Raw genomic sequence first — 16765 nt, 5'->3', positions numbered from 1 at the left:
AAGGGAGGTCAAGGAATACTATTTTGAGGTGCTTAGAGAGGGACAGGAGGCTGCTGGATATACAAGCCTGCTTGTGGGAGGATGAAGGGAAAAAAGGCCTCATCAAGGCTGTGCTAAACCCAGATGCTGTTCTTTGACCTTCACTCCAGTTGCTGCATCACTCCTGGGTGTTTTGTCTTTGCCAAAACCACATAGGGAGGAAGTTACTAAGACAAAGGGGTGACTGCAGAGCCAATTTCTATTCCTAGCCTGTGGTTGACCCTGACAAGTAACCTTGAGCAGGTCATTAACCCCTCCCTAGGGTGATTATAATGGATTCCAACCTATGTCAGGAAAGTCCTGTGAAAATTGGTAAGTTGAGACGTTTAAGTGCCTTGAGATCTTAGAAGAGGTAAACAAACAATATCCCTGTGTTTTGTGAGCGTGTTATGGGCTGCCCTTGAAATCTGATTCTCCATGCACTGGCCATGCTCTGTTCTTTGCTTGGTGACCAGGTGTAGAACACACTTAGGAGTAGCAATAAAAACAGCTAACATCTATTAAACTGTTACTGTGTGCTGGGCACTGTAGTTTAACGCTCACAGCAACATTCTAAGGTACAAATGACGAAACAGAGAGGTTAAGTAACTTCCCAAAGTCGCACAGTTAATAAGCCAGAGCCAGTATCTGCACTCCGGGCCACAGAATCCAGGCTCTGCTCTTACCCGAGATAAGAAGCAGATAAGCTGGGCGCATTGGCTCATGCCTGTAATCCCAGCACTTTGGGATCACGAGGTCAGGAGATCGAGACCATCCTGGCTAAAGCGGTGAAACCCCATCTCTACTAAAAATAAAAAAAAAAAAAAAAAAAAAGCCAGGCGTGGTGGCAGGTGCCTGTAGTCCCAGCTACTCGGGAGGCTGAGTCAGGAGAATGGCGTGAACCCAGGAGGCGGAGCTTGCAGTGAGCCGAGATTGCGCCACTGCACTCCAGCCTGGGTGACAGAGCAAGACTCCGTCTCAAAAAAAAAAGAAGTAGATAAGAACCATATTTAGGCCCCATGTGGTGGCTCATGCCTGTAATCCCAGCACTTTGGGAGGCTAAGGAGGGCAGATCAGCTGAGGTCAGGAGTTCAAGACCAGCCTGACCAACATGGTGAAACCCTCTCTCTACTAAAATACAAAAATTAGCCGGGCATGGTGGTGCGTACCTGTAATCTCAGCTACTCAGGAGGCTTAGGCAGGAGAATCGCTTGAACCTGGGAGGTGGAGGTTGCAGTGAGCCAAAATCGTGCCACTGCACTCCAGCCTGGGTGACAGAGCTAGACTCCGTCTCAAATAAATAAATAAATATTTAAAAAATCATATTTAATAACTGTAATTTGTCATTAGTGAGCACTTGCTATATGTTCTGCACCAAGCTGGGACGGTATGAGTGACATGGAACTATATAAGCAAGCAGAAGACAGACGGGAGTTGGGTGCTAAATTGACGATACTAAAGTTCTTTTGAAAATCTAAGGAAAAGAGACCCACTATGGGCTGGACTTTTGGGGAAAATGTTGGAGAAGGTGAGGCCTGAGCACCCTTATTTTTTTGCCATCTAAGCAGACTATTTAGACTCTCTGGGACTACAATTCTAGAAAGATGCTAATTTGTATTGCTTATGAGAAAAAGGGCATGGAGGAGGGGCTATTTCATGGTTAAATCTGGAATCTGCTGCATACATTCATAGTCTTGTGCAGATTCAGAATGCACTTTGGCTCTTGGAGGCTCTGCAACATTGTGTGATAAAGAAATCTGCTTTTCTTGGCCGGGCACAGTGGCTCACGCCTGTAATCCCAGCACTTTGGAAGGCCGAGGTGGGCGGATCATGAGGTCAGGAGATCGAGACCATCCTGGCTAACACAGTGAAACCCCGCCTCTACTAAAAATACAAAAAATTAGCAGGGCGTGGTGGCAGGCGCCTGTAGTTCCAGCTACTCGGGAGGCTGAGGCAGGAGAATGGCGTGAACAGGGAGGCGGATCCTGCAATGAGCCAAGATCGCACCACTGCACTCCAGCCTGGGCGACAGAGTGAGACTCATCTCAAAAAAAAAAAAAAAAAAAAAAAAAGAAAAGAAATCTCTCTCTTTTTTTTTTTCACTCTGGCTGGAGTAGAGTGGAGTGGAGTGACACAAACATGGCTCACTGCAAGCCTCAAATTGCTGGGCTCAAGTGATTGTCTCATCTCAGCCTCCCAAGTAGCTGGGACCACATGTGTGCACCACCATACCTGGCTAGATTTTTACATTTTTGTAGAGAGAGTCTTACTGTGTTGCCCAGGCTGATCTCCTGGATTCAACTCCTGGGCTCCAGCCACTATCCTGCTTTGGCCTCCCAAAGTGCTGGAAATACAGGCATGAGCCTCCTCACCTGGCCAGAACATTTTTTTCATAGAACTCGTATCAACATTTTATAGATGAGTGCAGTGTATCTGATGTCTGTAATCCCAGCACTTTGGAAGGCTGAGGCAGGAGGATCACTTGAGCCCAGGAGGTCAAGGCCAGCCTGGGCAACATGGTGAAACCCTGTCTCTACAAAAAATACAAAAATTAGCTGGGTGTGGTGGCGCATTCCTACATTGCCAGCTACTCAAGAAGCTGTGGTTGGAGGCTCACTTGAACCCAGGAGGTGGAGGTTGCAGTGAGCCAAGATTGTGCCACTGCACTTCAACCTGAGCAACAGAGCGAGACCCTGTCTCAAAAAACAAAAACAAAAACAAAAAAAACTGCTGGGTGCAGTGGCTCTCGCCTGTAATCCCAGCACTTTGGGAGGCCGAGGTGGGTGGATCACGAAGTCAGGAGTTCGAGACCAGCCTGGCCAATATGGTGAAACCCCGTCTCTACTAAAAATACAAAAAAATTAGCTGGGTATGGTGGCAGGTGCCTATAATCCCAGCTATTTCGGGAGGCTGAGGCAAGAGAATCGCTTGAACCCAGGAGGCAGAGGTTGCAGTGAGCTGAGGTCATGCCATTGCACTCCAGCCTGGGTGACAAGAGTGAAACTCTGTCTCAAAAAAAAAAAAAAAAAAATCATTTTCTAGACTTTTATGTTTGGGAAGCACTGGTAGAGGAAAACACCTCACTGGAAAGTAGTTTACAACCCTCAGGCAACTTAAAATCAAGCTCCCTGAACATTCTATGTAACTTTCACTTTCACAGAGTCGACATTCATCACCTATCAGTCTTTTGACGTTTGGTTATTTTCCCCATGTGTACCATGTTACTACCCCAGCCAGACTATGAATATCTCACATGCAAATACTTGGCAGCCGCATCTTTTTATCTCTCATGGCTCCTAGCTCACACCTTGTCTAAAAGAAGGTTGATAAATATTTGTTGGTTTAAAAACAGAGACAGAACAGGGGGAAGAAAATGAGGAGGGGGAAAACTCACACTTGAAATGATAGCAATTATTGGTAATTTGCAACTGATTACTTCATTGTAAATTGCTATTCACCAATCAGCACCCTTTGAAAGACTAGTAAGTTGTTTAAAATGCAAAATAATGTTAATTTTTGGCTTGGCTTTAGTTGGAGCTGGATCTGCAGTCAGAAATAGCTGGCTTTGGGGCATGACTTGTAAATTATATCTTCCTTTATTAGCTCAGGGTGCTCTCTGCTGAGCTGGAAGTGCCTGGGGTAGGTCCCTCTGTCAGAGGATTGATGCTTAGACTGAGAATCTGATAAAGACCAAGTACCCCTGGGTCAGCATGACTGCAAAGGCCAACTGAATGGCTGCTTGTGACACCACTGCTTAGGGAAAAACTCACTCAGGGTGGTGGGAGCTTGCAGTTAAAAATACAAGAGACACATTTGGTTTGGTATCGGGCTGGTCTCAGATGCAGGCCTCTGTCCAAATATGCCTCCATCCCCTGCTCATCGGACCCAGTGCCCAGGGTTGGAGAGGGCACCATTTGAGAGATTTGTGGCTTTGAGGCTCTAAAAGCCTGACATTCTTAAAGGTTCTTCCCATGCTGACACCCTAACCCATTCCCAGTTTTGAAGCTAACCCAGCCTGGGAGAAGTAATTCATAAATCATTTAAAGCTGACACCTCAGAGGTTGTTTTGATGGGAGTGGGACTTCGTCTCTTTTTTCAGGAGGAAGTGAGACAGGAGAGGAGGTAGAGTTCCTGCGAGAGATAAAGATGTCTCTGAACATTCGTAGTTTTGGCTTAGGAAAATTCTGGCTCCTGTGGGGAAGAAATTGATCTTGTTTGTTCTTTTCTTTCTTCTTGGTTGAGTTCCCAGTGTGGATCTTGCAGGCGTTTTGTTCTTGGTGTCAGAACCACCCAGGCTTGGTCGTCGCTGGGTCTGGAACCTCCTACAGATTCCACTGTCTCCCTGCCACAGAGGAAAGTCATGATCACCCCTTGCACAGACAGCAGGAGCTGGGTGTGGGGCTCAGGGAGATTCCTGCAGAGCCCTGCTGGGTGTGTGCTTCCCACCTCCCTTCTTCGGGGTCCCAGTTAATGCCGCTCTTGAGAAAAGACTGGAAGGAGGGGTTGGTGAGACTCAAAGCCTAGAAATTGGATCTGTGGTTGTTTTTCTCTAAAACCAAATGTATACCCACCCACGACCTGGCCAGCTGGTGCCCTTTCAGTCAGGGCCTAGTGACCCTGCAAAGAGTTGCTGCCAGTGGTGGAGCTGGCTGAGGACATCCAGGCTCCATCCTGTTCGCCTGGCAAGTGTTCGGGAGCCAGTCTCATGTTTAGGCTCCACAGGAGCCCTCCATGGGCATGTGGAGCCTGGTCCTCAATTTCCCATTTAACTCCCTCCTGATTGTACAGGCTTTGCACACAGTGGGCCTTCCATAAATGCTGCTGACAGACCAGGGACGACTTGGGGGTGGGAGGCTTCCTTTCCTTTCCAGTATTGAGGGGAGAGTATCAGAATCCTCATCTCTATCCTTGATTTCTCCAATGTCTGCCAAGGAGCCAGGATGGGCACAGCTGTTTCTAGCCATGTTGCCAACTATCACACCTATTGGGGCAAAGAAGAACTTCCCTCAGCAGGATGTTGGTGGACAGCAGGTGACTGTCCTGCTCTGGGGCTGGCTTCAGCACCCCCGATCTAGCCACAGGCTCTCTTTCTTGTGGCTTCCCTTGTCATCTGCCCCTCCTGACCATCTGGCCACCCCGACTTCTCCTGCCTGGTGGGAACGCTATCTGGTGGGTGGCAGCCTCTCCCTGCATGGAAGCTCCAGGCCAAGGGGCAGGGGGAGCAGCGGGCTGAATTGTCAGGGTTCAAACAGTTGAGCTAACACCAGTTTGCTCAGGGGTTTCTGGCTGCCTACCCAGGAGCCCCAGGGCAAGGGGACCAAGCAATATGCAATCTGCTCTTACAGCCCCCATGCTTCCAGAGGCTTTCCAGGCGGAGAAAGCACATTTGAATGTAACCTCATCTTGGAGTTCCAGCAGCTTCAACCTTGATGGTGTCTTCCTCGGGATTCCTTCATTCCTGATCCATGTAGAGGCTAACATTTACCGTGATCTTCCCGTGTGCCTGACACCGTACCAAGAGCTTTCTGTGCACTGTCTCATTTAATCTTCATAATAACTCTATAAGGGAGCTTCAATTATCAACCCAGTTTCACTGACAAGCTAACTGAGGGCTGGAGAGGTTAAGTAACTTGTCCAGGATTGTATAGCCAGTCTGTGGCAGAGCTAGGAGTCTAACAGAGGCATTATACTACTGTCTTATGTGCATGAAGACTGCTTTGTCCTGGATTAAAGTGTTTACATTTTACCAAATCTAGATCTTGTATCTATTCCTCTAACAGATGGGTCAGCCAACTATGTTCACAGGCCAAAGCTAGCCATGGTATGGTCTGGTTTTTTTTTGTTTGTTTGTTTTGTTGTTGTTGTTGTTGTTTTTTTTGAGACAGAGTCTCACTGTGTCACCAGGCTGGAGTGCAGTTGGCGCAATCTCGGCTTACTGCAACCTCCTCCTCCTGGGTTCAAGCGATTCTCCTGCCTCAACCTCCCGAGTAGCTGGGACTACAGGCATGCGACCCCATGCCCAGCTAATTTTTGTATTTTTAGTAGAGACAGGGTTTCACCATGTCGACCAGGATGGTCTTGATCTCTTGACCTAGTGATCTGCCCACCTCAGCCTCCCAAAGTGCTGAGATTACAGGTGTGAGCCACTGCATCCAGCCCAGCGTTTTTTTGGTTTTTGTTTGTTTTAGAATCAGGGTCTCACTTTGTTGCCCAGGTTAGAGTACAGTGGTGTGATCATTGCTCACTGCAGCTTAAAATTCCTGTGCTCAAACAATCCTCCCATCCAGCCTCCCAAGTAGGTGGGACTACAGGCACCAACCACCATGCCCAGCTATACCATAGTTAAAAAAAAAACAAAAAACAAAAAACAAACAAAAAAAAACACCAGGCGCAGTGGCCCACACCTGTAATCTCAGCACTTTGGGAGGCCGAAGTGGGTGGATCACGAGGTCAGGAGATCGAGACCATCCTGGCTAACACGGTGAAACGCTGTCTCTACTAAAAATACAAAAAATTAGCTGTGCGTGGTGGCGGGCATCTGTAGTCCCAGCTACTCGGGAGGCTGAGGCAGCAGAATGGCGTGAACCCAGGAGGCGGAGCTTGCAGTGAGCCGGGATCGCACCACTGCACTCCAGCCTGGGCAACAGAGCGAGACTCCATCTCAAAAACAAACAAACAAAAAACAAAGAAGAAAATGTGACAGAGACAGTATTTGGCCTATAAAGCCTAAAATACTGACTATTTACTATCTGGGCCCTTACAAAAAGAGTTTGCTGACTGCTGAGTTAGCATGCCACAGTATCCTGCCCCACCAATACGATCCAGAGTAAGCCCCAGCACCGTGTCTGCCAGCCTCCAATTCTCTTTGGACTTGGCTGCTTCCAAGAGTGCTCTGAACAATTAAAAACTCAACGAATACATTCAGTGCATGAAGACGGATGTGCCAGGGGGATTTTCAAATCTTCGGCTGCACCTTTGAGCGTGTGTAAACCTCAGGCCAGTTGCCTGGCAGGCCAACCTGTGTCATGGGTCTTGACTTTCCCGATTGTGAAATGAGGATGAGAAATCTTGGCCTTGGAATGGAGGGAAATGAAAGAGGGGCATCTGACCGACTCTCAGACACAGGCAAGGAGCTCTGGAGGCTTCTTAGAAGGAAGAACCAGCCGGGCGCGGTGGCTCACACCTGTAATCCCAGCACTATGGGAGGCTGAGGCAGGCGGATCACCTGAGGTCAGGAGTTTGAGACCAGCCTGACCAACATGGAGAAACTCTGTCTCTACTGAAAATATAAAATTAGCTGGGCGTGGTGGCAGGCGCCTGTAATCCCAGCTACTAGGGAGTCTGAGGCAGGGGAATCGCTTGAACCCGGGAGGTGGAGGTTGCAGTGAGCCGCGACTGCACCCACTGCACTCCAGCCTGGGCAACAAGAGCGAAACTCTGTCTCAGAAAAAAAAGGAGGAAGAACCAATATGAATCACAAGCAACATTATTACCTTAGCAAGTGTCTGAGCCCCCAGTCTAAATGTGTAAAGTCATCTGCTTAGGCTCAAGAAAATCTCTTTTCCCCGATCACACTGGATGTATGAACACATGACCAGCAGAGGCCATCTAACTGAATGGGTTTTCATGTCTCCGCTCTCTGCTCTGGTGGTGAGTTCCCTGAGGCCCGGTCTGGATCTTATCTTTTACTTGTGTCTTCTCTGAGCTCTCGGTACCACACTTAGCAGCACACAGTGAGCAACCCCGCATAGTGATCTGCCTGACTTACATGTTACAAAAAGGCCCTGAACGGAAACAGGCCTCCAGGAAGAGTGTCTAGAAAAGTAAGGGTCAGGCAGGGTGCGGTGGATCTTGCCTGTAATCCCAGCACTTTGGGAGGCGGAGGTGGATGGATCACTTGAGCCCAGGAGTGCGAGACCAGCCTGGGCAACATAGCAAGAACTTGTCTCTACAGAAAAAAGAAAAAAAATACTAGCTGGGTGTGGCAGTTCATGACTGTAATCACAGCGCTTTGGGAGGTTGAGGCAAGAGGATAGCTTGAGTCTGGGAGATTGAGGCTGTGGTGAGCCATGTTCATGCCACTGCACTCCAGCCTGGGCAACATGAGAGACACTGTCTCAAAAAAATAAATAAAGAATAAAAGGCTAGGCATGGTGGCTCACACCTATAATCCCAGCACTTTCGGAGGCTGAGGCAGGTGGATCACTTGAGCCCAAGAGTTCGAGACCAGCCTGGGCAATATGGCGAGACCCTGTCTCTACAAAAAGTACAAAAATTAGCTGGACATGGTGGTGTGTGTGTGTAGTCCCAGCTACTTGGGAGGCTGAGGTGGGAGGATCACTTGAGCCCAGGAGGCTGAGGCTGCAGTGAGCTATGATTGCACCACTATGCTCCAGCTTGGGTGACAGCCAGACCCTGTCTCCAAAACAAAAGAGAAAAGAAAAGTAAGAATCTTCTCTCTGCCCTCCCCAGAACAATCTTGAGGCCCAGAGAGCAGGTGTGAGCTAGCTGGGGGGTCCTGGCACCTCAGGTGAGGGTGCTGGAGGCCCAGGCCCAAAGGCCCAGGTGCTCCCTCCCCTTCAGAAGCCCAGCTCTTCAGGCCCTCCCTGTATCCTCCACACCCAACCCTCTTCAGTCCTCCAGGAAACATCATGAGGGTTAATTATTTCTCAGGGCTGACTCAGACGGCAGTTTTCTGCCAAAGCATTCTGTCAGCCAAGCACGGTCCTGCTGTTACCCCCGTGAGGGAGCCTTTGTAATCTGTGTCAGGAGGAAACTCCGCAGCAGGGAAGCCCAAAGCCCCGTAGCCTGGGGTGGGGTCCTGCCTGATCCCATCAGGTGGGGCTGGTTGCTGGGAGGGCGCCCTCCCCAGTGTGAGAAGCCAGCTCCGGAATGCTCTCACCGCCAGGCTGCCTTTCAGCCAGTCCCTGTGGGGCAACGCTCGCCTTTCGTTTTGTTGATTGGAGATTGTGTCTCTGAATAGAGCTTAATGTCCTTTTGAAATTATCTGTTCTTTTTTATTCTTTTTTTTTTTTTTTTTGAGATGGAGTCTTGCTCTGTTACCCAGGCTGGAGTGCAGTGGCTCCATCCCAGGGCTCACTGCAACCTCCGCCTCCTAGGTTCAAACGATTGTCCTGCCTCAGCCTCTGGAGTAGCTGGGATTACAGGCGCCTGCCACCATGCCTGGCTAATTTTTGTATTTTAGTAGAGATGGGTTTCGCCACGTTGGCCAGGCTGGTCTCAAACTCCTGACCTCAAGCGATCCACCTGCTTTGGCATCGCAAAGTGCCGAGATTACAGGTGGGAGCCACTGCACCTGGCCTTTTTTTTCTTTCTTTTAAAAATTTCTCCTGCTTTCTCCATTTGGTTTAGATTGCTGCTGTGTTCCTAAATGCTGAAGGTGAATGATGGGGCATCCGGAGGAGAGGGATGACCCTCAAACAAAAACCGTCTGCCTAGGAGGCCAAACTAGGGGAGAGTGGGGAGGACAGAGGGGCTCTCTTGGAGGAAGGAGGCCTGGGAGATCTTCTCTGTCATATCAGAGAACCTGAGGGACTGGGATGGCCCTGAATGGAGATTCAAAGAGGCTGAACTGTGCTTGAGACACCTGGGACCAGAAGCCAGGAGGGAGGAGGTAGAGAGAAGTAGAACAAGGTAGTCCCGTGAATTCACTGCATGGCAGCCATTAGCTTCACCTGCCCTCTGACCAGGCTGACACCAGCACCCCGGGCACCCCATGTGGGTAGCAAGGTGTATGTGGTGCTGTGCAAACCCGATTATCCCCTGAGTAACCCATGCCGTGTCTACAGCTTCCTGCTGCTGCGCTGGAAGCTGTGCCCTCTTATGGAAAGAAGAGCACTTCCTTCATATAAAAGCAGCCAGGTGAAGGCAGGGCTATTCTTGCATGAGAAATGATGATTATACAGATCAATTCCATCTTCTGGAGGAACCCCAGACAGGGGTAAATTACACAGTTACAATTGTACCCTAAGCCCCATCTCCCCACCCCCCACAAAACAACAGAAAACCCAACAACCATGTTATGCAGCAAAAATATTTACAGGACAGTTACTATGTACAAGGAAGTATTTTATATATTATGTCATTTAATCTTCTCAAGAACCCTGTGATCTATTTACCAATGAATGAACAGAGAGAGAGAGAGAGAGGCTAACAGCTAGCCAGAAATCACAAGGCCAGAAGGGTATGAAAGCTAGGCCTGGCGAGGCTGAGAATATAGCAGAACTTGGCATCTGGTAAGTGTTCCATAAATCTGTGTTGAAGGAATAAATGGGTCTGCCAGACTCCACAATCAGGGCTCGCCTACTGCTCCCTAAGCCATAATTCCCGTTCCAAGGATCTGGGTAAGTCAGGGCCTACAAATATGCCCCAGGGAAGTTTTCTAAGATCCTGTTCTCATCTTTCTTCTGTGCTCTCCTCTCCCCAGCTGCCATCCTGTATCTCTTCCAAGAAGGCATAGAATGGAGGAGTTAATTTGTTATTTGATGTACCAAGTATAGTATTTGAGTGCCTACCAATGGCGCTAAGCATTGTTCTAGATGCTGGAGTCATAGGAGTGAACAAAACAGGTTAGGATCACATTTTGAAGATCACATTCTAGCCAGGGTACAGACTTGGCTGAGAGATCAGTTCTGGCTGAACTGATCAGGGGGGATTGAGGTGAGAGCTCTGTGACTCCTCAGCTATGGGCTGCTGTGTGCACATGGGGGCAGGCACCAGCCCTCCCTCACCAATGAGGTGCACTCTCGTCCTTGTGGTTGCAGAAGTGGTTTCAGTAGCTCTGCCTCTCTGCTGTGGCCTCTTCCCTGGCCATGGTTTTCATCCTAGGATGAGCTCCTCAAAGTGTCTTTGCCACAGGACCTAGAATTGAGACTAAGAGATTCAGTCTGGGCTGAGCTCATGTTAAAACCCAGGAGGCCAGGCGCAGTGGCTCACGCCTATAATCCCAGCACTTTGGGAGGCTGAGGCAGGCAGATCACGAGGTCAAGATATTGAGACCATCCTGGCCAACAGGGTGAAACCCCGTCTCTACTAAAAATACAAAAATTAGCCGGGCGTGGTGGTGGGCGCCTGTAGTCCCTGCTACTTGGGTGGCTGAGGCAGAAGAATTGCTTGAATCCAGGAGGTGGAGGTTGAAGTGAGCCGAGATTGCACCAACTGCACTCCAGCCTGGCGACAGAGTGAGACTCTGTCTCAAAAAACAAACAAAACCAGGAGCTAAGTCATGGCCCTTATTTTTTACTTTTATTTATTTATTTATTTTAAGTTCCTCAGTACATGTACAGGATGTACAGGTTTGTTACACAGGTAAACGTGTGCCATGGTGGTTTGCTGTACTTATCAACCCATCACCCAGGTGTTAAGCCCAGCATGCATTAGCTCTTTTCCCTAATGCTCTCCTTTCCCCTGCCTGCCCCCAACAGGCCCCAGTGAGTGTTGTTCCCCTCCCTGTGTCCATGTGTTCTCACTGTTCAGCTCCTGCTTACTAGTAAGAACATACAGTGTTTGGTTTTCTGTTCCTGTGTTAGTTTGCTGAGGATAATGGCTTCTAGCTACATCCATATACCTGCAAAAGACATGATCTTGTCCCTTTTTATGGCTGCATAGTATTCCATGGTATATATGTATGACATTTTATTTCTTTCCTTTTTCTTTTCTTTTTTTTGAGATGGAGTCTTGCTCTGTTGCCCAGGCTGGAGTGCAGTGGCATGATTTCAGCTCACTGCAAACTCCACCTCCCAGGTTCAAGCAATTCCCCTGCCTCTCAGCCTCTGGAGTAGCTGGGACTACAGGCATGCACCACTACACTCAGCTAATTTTTGTATTTTTAGTAGAGATGGGTTTCACCATGTTGGCCAGGCTGGTCTCGAACTCCTGACCTCAGGTGATCCGCCTGCCTCAGCCTCCCAAAGCGCTGGGATTAAAGGCATGAGCCACCATGCCCGGCTGCCACATTTTCTTTATCCAGTCTATCACTGATGGGCATTTGGGTTGATTCCATGTCCTTGCTATTGTGAATAGTGCTGCAATGAACATATGTGTATATGTATCTTTATAACAGAGAGATTTATATTCCTTTGGGTATATACCTAGCAATGGGATTGCTCGGTCAAATGGTATTTCTGGTTCTAAATCTTTGAGGAATCGCCACACTGTCTTCCACAATGGTTGAACTAATTTACATTCCCACCAACAGTGTAAAAGCTTTCTTATTTCTTCACAACCTCGCCAGCAGCTCTTGTTTCTTTTTTAAATTTCATTTTATTGAGACAGAGTCTCACTCTGTCACCCAGGCTGTAGTGCAGTGGCGCAATCTTGGTTCACTGCAAACTCTGCCTCCCAGGTTCAAGCAATTCACCTGCTTCAGCCTCCTGAGTAGCTGGGATTACAGGTGTGCACCATGGTGCCCGGCTGATTTTTGTATTTTTAGTGGAGACAGGGTTTCACCATATTAGCCAGGCTGGCCTCAAACTCCTGACCTCAAGTGATCTGCCCACCTTGGCCTCCCAAAGTGCTGGGATTACAGGTGTGAGCCACCATGCCCGGCCTATCTGTTGTCTCTTGACTTTTTAATAATCGCCATTCTGACTGGCGTGAGATGGTATCTCATTGTGGTTTTTATTTGCATTTCTCTTTCTCTGTCTTTTTTTTTTTTTTTTGAGATGGAGTTTCGCTCTTGTTGCCCAGGCTGGAGTGCAGTGGCACGATCTCGGCTCACCACAACCTCTGCCTCCCAGGTTCAAGCGATTCTCCTGTCTCAGCCTCCCGAGCAGCTGGGATTACAGGCGCCTGCCACCACGCCCAGCTAATTTTGTATTTTTAGTACAGACGGGGTTTCTCCATGTTGGTCAGGCTGGTCTTGAACTCCCGACCTCAGGTGATCAGCACGCCTCAGCCTCCCAAAGTGCTGGGATTACAGGCATGAGCCACTGTGCCCGGACTTTCATTTGCATTTCTCTAATGATCAGCGATGTTGAGCTTTTTTCCACATGTTTGTTGGTTACGTGTATATCTTTTTTTGAGAAGTTATTTTTATTTATTTTTTAGGGGACACAGTCTCCCTCTGTCTCCCAGGCTGGAGTGCAGTGGCACCATCATGGCTTGCTACAGCCTCGAGCTTCAGGACTCAAGCGATTCTCCTACCTTTGCCTCCTGAGTAGCTAGGGCTACAGGCATGTGGCACCACGCGCGGGTAACTTTTCTATTTTTTGGTAGAGATAGGATCTTACTATGTTACCCAGGCTGGCCTGAAGTGATCCTCCTACCTCAGTCTCTCAAAATGCTGGGATAACATATGAGCCACTGTGCCTGGCCTTTTACAAATTATTTATTTGTCTTTTTTTTTTTTTTTTTTTTTGAGACGGAGTCTCGCTCTGTCGCCCAGGCTGGAGTGCAGTGGCGCGATCTTGGCTCACTGCAACCTCCGCCTCCTGGGTTCACACCATTCTCCTGCCTCAGCCTCTCCGAGTAGCTGGGACTACAGGCGCCCGCCACCACGCCTGGCTAATTTTTTGTATTTTTAGTAGAGACGAGGTTTCACCGTGGTCTCGATCTCCTGACCTCATGATCTGCCCGCTTCGGCCTCCCAAAGTGCTGGGATTACAAGCGTGAGCCACCACACCCGGCCTATTTGTCTTTTTTAAATTAAAAATTTTTTTTTATTGGCCGGGCATGGTGGCTGACACCTGTAATCTCAGCACTTTGGTAGGCCGAGGTGGTCAGATCATGAGGTCGAGAGATCAAGACCATCCTGGCCAACGTGGTGAAACCCATCTCTATTAAAAATACAAAAATTACCTGGGCTTGGTGGCCAGCGCCTGTAGTCCCAACTACTCGGGAGGCTGAGGCAGGAGAATCACTTGAACCCAGGAGGTGGAGGTTGCAGTGAGCTGAGATCGCACCACTGCACTGCAGCCTGGCGACAAAGCAAGACTCTGTTTCAAAAAAACAAAACAAAACAAAACAAAAAACCACACACACACACACACACAAAACTTATTTTATGCAGGGACCACGCTAATCTTCTCTGTATTGTTCTAATTTTAGTATATGTGCTGCCAAAGCGAGCACTATTTATTTATCTATTTATTTATTTATTGAGCCAGAGTCTCATTCTGTCACTCAGGCTGGAGTGCAATGGCACAATCTCAGCTCACTGCAACCTCCACCTCCCAGGTTCAGGCGATTCTCCTGCCTCAGCCTCCCAAGTAGCTGGGATTACAGACATCTGCCACCACGCCTGGCTAATTTTGTATTTTTAGTAGAGCCGGGGTTTCACCATGTTGGCCAGGCTGGTCTCGAACTCCTGACCTCAGGTGATCTGCCTGCCTCAGCAGCCCACAGTGCTGAGATTACAGGCGTGAGCCACTGCGTCTGGCCGCGAGCACTATTTATTCATTATCATGTGGATTGGGGACTCCTGATACCTTCTAGTTTATGACTTTGATATCCTCCTTTGACATTGCTGCTTTCCTGCCACTGGATGAAAAAAGAAAATCCTTACCTGTCCTCTGACTTGTCCTTTTGTGCTTAAGCTGCCTTTAGTTGGTTTCTGTTACTTATAATCAAATACAGTCTCATCTTTTTTTTTTTTTTTTTTTTTGAGATAGAGTCCTGTTCTGTCACCCAGGCTGGAATGCAGTGGCATGATCTTGTGTCACTGCAACCTCCGCCTCCCAGGTTCAAGCGATTCTCCTGCCTTAGCCTCCGGAGTAGCTGGGACTACAGGCACATGCCACCACGCCCAGCTAATTTTTAGTAATTTTAGTAGATACAGGGTTTCACCATGTTAACCAGGCTGGTCTTGATCTCCTGACCTTGTGATCCACCCGCCTCAGCCTCCCAAAGTGCTGGGATTACAGGCGTGAGCCACCGTGCCCAGCCAGTCTCATCTTGAATGTAAACAAAAACTTAGAACTTGTGTTCAGGGCAGAAGCAGCAGACCTAGAGCTGCCTGGATCGGATCAGGTCTGAGAGTGACAAAGTCAAACGGGTTCCCTAGAGACCACTGATCACTGGGGAAGCTCCCTTGCCCTGCACTGCCTCTCTGCCAAGACCAAGGCCTAGGACCACATACTGACTGCGCAAACCCATCTGGATACAACCAGTCTGAATTTTCCCCAAATCTGCTCTTGGTACATAATCAGACTTCCTGATCTACACACATTTTTTTTTTTCCTTACTCTAGACCCTAGGAGGGAGTAAAGTTTGTGGTAAAAGAAAAAGAAGGAAAAATACAAACTACCTTCTAAACCGTGGGTACGGTAATGGAGTGGCCACCAGTATTGATCACTGCAAGCTTAGCAAGAATCAGCTGCTGGGTCGTAGCCTGTTTGGAAAGACAACCGTAGCCCATTAAAAAGGATTGTGTATCATCCACAGAAAGCTCTTCATTTGGTTACTTTACATCTGACTGGCTCCTACTTGCCCTACAGGCTCCAGTTTTTTCTTGCAAGCCTTCTACAAGACTCGGTTAGGGAACTCCTCTGTTAGAGTACTTCCTTACAGTGCACATCTCACTTTGTTGTTTGTTGTAAAGATAGGGTCTCACTCAGTTGCCCAAGGTGGAGTGCAGTGGTGTGATCATAGTTCACTGCAGCCTTGAACTTCTGGGCTCCAGTGATCCTCTTGCCTCAACCTCCCAGGTGGCTGGGATTTTTTTTTTTTTTTTTTTTTTGAGATGGAGTCTTGCTGTGTCACCCAGGCTGGAGTGCAGTGGCATGATCTCGGCTCACTGCAAGCTCCGCCTCCTGGGTTCACGCCATTCTCCTGCCTCAGCCTCTCCGAGTAGCTGGGACTACAGGCGCCCGCCACCATGCCCGGCTCATTTTTTTGCATTTTTAGTAGAGACGGGGTTTCACCGTGGTCTCGATCTCCTGACCTCGTGATCCGCCCGCCTCGACCTCCCAAAGTGCTGGGATTACAAGCGTGAGCCACCGCGCCCGGCCCAAAAGTATTTCTTGTAGAGACGGGATTTCACTATGTTGCCCACGATGGTCTCAAACTCCTGGCCTCAAGCAATCTGCCTGCCTCAGCCTTCCAAAGTGTTGGGATTACAGGTGTGAGCCACTGCACCCAGCCATCTCACTCTATTTAAATTGCCATCTCACTCTATTAAAATACTCTATTTAAGTGTCCTGAGAGTAGACCCGAGCATATCTAGCATAGTACCTTGTGTGTGGTAGGTGCTCAATATATATGTTCCACAAAAGATAGAATTCAGGCATTCATTTAGTATTACCTAAAAAGTCTCCACATCTCCCCTTCTACAGGTGATCATATAACTTGTGCACAGACTATCAGGAAGACTTAGGTATGTGCCTTTAGGAGGTAGATAGAGCAGACAGGGCTCAGGTGATCTTGACTAGCTAGAATTTCCAAGTGCCTCTATCAAACAGAATCTGTCAGTTAGGATTAAGTTAGACTTTATACAACAGAAAACAAGGTTTATCCTCTTATGTAAAAGAATTCCAGGGGACTTCAGTCCTGGGCAGGAATAGTGGCTCCACGAAGTTAGCAGGAACCCAAGCTGCTTCTGGCTTTCTGTAGCACCATCCTTAGCACTGACTTCCATCTCCAAGGCTACCTCATGGTTTAAGAGGGCAGTGGCATGCCAGCCATCACATCTGCATTCCAGGCAGCAGGACAAAGGGAGAGGGACAAGCGAAGCAACAAAAGCTTGGCCCACTGAGTCAGCTCCCTCTCAGTAGACTTCTTGAAATTTTTA

General features: G+C 48.5%; 1 non-coding gene across 1 annotated transcript; it reads right to left on the bottom strand.

Annotated features, from left to right (window-relative positions):
• Window positions 1–14003: 14003 nt before the first annotated feature.
• Window positions 14004–14109, bottom strand: LOC116458132 (U6 spliceosomal RNA). The gene has a single exon (XR_004245206.1). It is a non-coding gene; the product is annotated as a U6 spliceosomal RNA (small nuclear RNA).
• Window positions 14110–16765: the final 2656 nt, after the last annotated feature.

This window comes from Hylobates moloch, unplaced genomic scaffold (genome assembly GCF_009828535.3).
Source record: "Hylobates moloch isolate HMO894 unplaced genomic scaffold, HMol_V3 SCAFFOLD_18, whole genome shotgun sequence".
Classification (NCBI taxonomy): Eukaryota; Metazoa; Chordata; class Mammalia; order Primates; family Hylobatidae; genus Hylobates; species Hylobates moloch.
This window is presented reverse-complemented; position numbering and strand designations above follow the sequence as displayed.